This window comes from Rhinoraja longicauda, chromosome 19 (genome assembly GCF_053455715.1).
Source record: "Rhinoraja longicauda isolate Sanriku21f chromosome 19, sRhiLon1.1, whole genome shotgun sequence".
Classification (NCBI taxonomy): Eukaryota; Metazoa; Chordata; class Chondrichthyes; order Rajiformes; family Arhynchobatidae; genus Rhinoraja; species Rhinoraja longicauda.
In genome coordinates, this window is record NC_135971.1 from 39,967,528 (window position 1) to 39,971,842 (window position 4,315).

Sequence of the window (4,315 nt, forward strand, 5' to 3'; positions counted from 1 at the left end):
TTTCCTGCCTCTAACGTGCCCAAACCCTTAATAATCTTCTATGTTTCTAAAAGATCCCCTCTCATCTTTCGAAATTCCAGTTAATAGAAGCCCAGTCGCTCCATTCTTTCAACATATGACAGTCTCGCCATCCCGGGAATTAACCTCGTGAACTTTGAGCCTCACCGCGGGGCCGTGGACATAAAGTCTTGCACTGTCCAGTGCGTGAGCATCAGGCACATGAGCACATGCGCACACACACACACACACAAACACGAATCTACACACACAACCCCATGAAATTACAACATACACACTGACACGAATCTGCACATAAATACCCACTGACAGATACACCAACTGGAATGTAGACAGACAAACACATGCGAATATGACTATATGAACATATGCTCACACATACAAAGACAAATCTACATGTGAACATACATAAACAAACACAATCTCTCTCTCCCTCTCTCCCTCTCCCTCTCTCCCTCTCTCTCTCTCTCTCTCTCTCTCTCTCTCTCTCTCTCTCTCTCTCTCCCTCTCCCTCTCTCTCTCTCTCTCTCTCTCTCTCTCTCGCTCGCTCTTTCCCCCTCTCTCGCGTGCCAAGGGAAGAAGACTTGCAATCAGTCGGCCTTGGAAACTTGCAATCAGCCCGCGATCTCCAAACACTAACTCCACTTCCCATTCCCATACACCCTTTCTGTCTTGGGCCTCTTCCACTGTCAGAGTGAGGTAACAAGCAAATTAGCGGAATAACATCTCATATATCGCTTGGGAAGCTTACACCCCAGTGGTTCCCAGCAACAGGTGAAATACCAGAATATTGAGAAGTTGTGCATTTATTCTAGAGGGTCTATCAGGTAAAACCTTGGAACTAACGGCCAGTGCTCTACGTAGGTGGTCAGAAAGTTATCGGAAATGATTCCGAGAGACAATATCGACCGACAGTTGGAAAAACAAGGACTGATTAGGGGTAGTCAGCGTGAGAGGGAAATCGGTGGTTGGCCCTGGTTTTGTTTTTCCACTTTTGCAGCGACTCCCTGCACATTATCCAGAGGCCAATTAACCTAAAATACGTACGTCTTTCGGATATGGGAGGGAACCGGATCACCCGGACAAAGTCCTTGCTGAGGCAGCGTGAGTTATAAATGGAGTCAATGGAAGGGAGGTTGGTTTGTGTGATGGTCTGGGCTGCGTCCACAATTCACTGCAATTTCTTGCGGTCTTGGATGGAGCTGTTACCGGACCAAGCTGTGAAGTATCCTGATAAAACACTTGATATGGTGCATCTGTAGACGTTGTTGAGAGTTGTAGGTGACATGCCAAACATCCTAGGCCTTCTATGGAAGTTGAGGCGTTGGTGTGCTTTCTTGGTAGTTGTTTCAATATGGCTGGTCCAGAAGTTGGAATTAAAGGCAATTAAATACAACCTACACCTGTTGTAACTTCATGCTCCACTTGGAGTTCGCCTCTGACCACGGTATCCCTTCTCTTACTCGAGTTCTGCCGATTTGTAGTGCTATTTGTCTGTGCGTGTCCTTATTCTTCCCTTTTAATCTTTTTTCAAATTAGGTTTCCTGCGATCACAGCACCTTTCTAAATCAGTTATACCATCCCTCTGCAGTGTGGGAACCTTCCTCCGAGCACACGGGAGTTTGCTTTAATGACCCTGCACTGGTCCCATCCTTTCCAGCCATGCAGTAATCTGAAACAATTAATTCAGCGCCATTTCTCAAATTACACTCCAGCTATTCCCCATTTCTACCCACACAGTCTGCCGTGTGCCATCGGCGTCAAATCAGTGAGAAATCACTTCATTATCCAGTCTCCCTAGCATGTGCCAGCAAAACAACACTGCTCAGTTCAGTTTAGTTTATTGTCTCGCTAACCGAAGTTGAGTGAAAAGCTTTTGTTGTATGATAACCAGTCAGTGGAAATACAAGACATGATTACAATCGAGCCATTTATAGTTTACAGATACATGATAAGGTAACAACGTTTAGTGCAATGTAAATCCAGTAACGTCCGATCAAAGATAGTCTGAGGTCACCAATGAGGTAGATAGTAGTTCAGGACCAAAGGTAATAGAGCAGAGCCAGATAGAGCACTCGACCCTAAAAACCGTAGTAGGTCATGGCGCCAGTTTAGTCGGCAGAAACTTGCAGAAACATTTAAAAAGAAAAATAACAAAAATCTGTGAATTGATAGATTAGATATATTCTGCATTTTAATGGTATCATCACACATACTGTTCCCCAAAACACTGATTACACTACGAGAGGCAGAACGAAAGGCGGGTTTTGCTTACTAAAATGGCGGATGTCACGCTCCTTTGCGTACTGCACTTCAGTATAGGCAATTTCGACGGAGTGGTTGATCTTGCTCCTCTAGTATCTTTGTTCAGGACTGCTCTCCAGTTGTGGTCGGATGATTCACTGCCTGATAACAGGGTAGAAACGGTTCCTGAATCTGGAGGTGTGCGTTTTCACACTTCTATAATAGTGCCCTTTCTACCCCTTGTCATTGGCGCAATTTGTTCTATTTGTCCATCCCAAAATTGATGCTGTCTTATGTCCTGATAAAGTTCTATCTGCCAGTGGTCCTCTCAACTTAGCAGCTGATCCACACACCTTTCTATCCTTCCATACTCTCTCCTTCGCTATCCAGTAGCCACCAATTTCCGCGCCACCAGTAGGTCCACCAACGTTCACATTCAAGCCATTTATGTAACTAATACAACAATGCTCCCACTGCCCCTTGCACTACTCCGTTGATACTCCTGTCAGAGAAACAGCTCTAGCAATCTCTTCCTTTGCTCCCCATAAAACCTCAGATAGATCTATTTATATTCACCGTTATATCTGATTCAACTGAAATCAGCTCTCTCTTAATTCAGGACTTTAATTCAAAAACTACACTTATCCTTTCTGATAACCATCTTTAAACATACAGAATTGTGGCCATTGTTCCCAAAGTGTTCCCAATTGACATTTGGGACCACCTGCCCAATTCCCAACAAAGTGTGGAGTACTGATCTCTCGAAGGACTCTCTGTTTAATGACCATAAATGAATCTATTAAATTCTGCACTATTTCAGCGCCTGGCACTAAAGCAAGCCCTCGCTATCAGAGAAGTGTAAAACCACTCACTACTATCACCCTAGTGCTTTTACACCGTTCTGCGATTTATGTACATATGTTCCTTCAAGTAGTGCTGAATATTGGGTGAGTTATATAACAGTATAACAGTATAACAGAGCTTTATTTGTCATTCGGTACCGAAGTACCGAACGAAACTACATAGCAGTCATAGAAAAAAAAAGAACACAAGACACATAACCCCAACACAAACATCCATCACAGTGACTCCAAACACCTCCTCACTGTGATGGAGGCAACAAAACTTCCACTCTCTTCCCCACGCCCATGGACAGACAGCTCGTCCCCGACCAACCCGCACAGTCCCCGCAAGGGGATGGAAGTCCCCCCGGCGCTGAAACGTCTCGCGGCCGAGCCGGGCGATGAAAGGCCCCGCGACCAAGCCTTGCGCAGCTAAGTCCCGTGGTCGAGCCGCACCAGCAATGTAAAGTCCCGCAGCCGAGCCGCACCTGGCGATGTTAAGTCCCGCAGCCGAGCCGCACCGGGCGATGTAAAGTCCCGTGGTCGAGCCGCACCAGCGATGTAAAGTCCCGCAGCCGAGCCGCACCGGGCGATGTTAAGTTCCGCAGCCGAGCCGCACCGGGCGATGTAAAGTCCCGTGGTCGAGCCGCACCAGCGATGTAAAGTCCCGCAGCCGAGCCGCACCGGGCGATGTTAAGTCCCGCAGCCGAGCCGCACCAGCGATGAAAAGTCTCGTGGTCGAGCCGCTCCAGCGATGTAAAGTCCCGCAGCCGAGCCGCACCGGGCGATGTTAAGTCCCGCGGCCGAGCTGCACCGGGCAATGTTAAGTCCAGCGGCCAAGCCGCACCAGCGATGTAAAGTCCCGCGGCCGATCCGCACCAGGCGATGTAAAGTCCCGCGGCCGAGCCGCACCGGGCACTGTTAAGTCCAGCGGCCAAGCCGCACCGGGCGATGTAAAGTCCAGCGGCCAAGCCGCACCGGGCGATGTAAAGTCCAGCGGCCAAGCCGCACCAGGCGATGTAAAGTCCAGCGGCCGAGCCGCACCGGGCGATGTTAGGCCCCGCAGCCGAGCCGTGAGCCGTGAGGAAGAGAAAAGTTTCCCCCACCCCCCCCCCGCCACCCCCCACCCACACCACCACCCCCACCCACACCATCACCCCCCACACATACACAACCAAAAAAAAAATACAAAAACCATCCAAACACCGACA

General features: G+C 48.6%; 1 long non-coding RNA gene across 1 annotated transcript in view; it reads left to right on the forward strand.

Moving 5' to 3' along the window:
* The window catches only part of LOC144603241 (uncharacterized), a 478,910-nt gene that overhangs the window by 231,852 nt on the left and 242,743 nt on the right, over positions 1–4,315 (forward strand). The gene's annotated exons all lie outside the window — the stretch shown is intronic.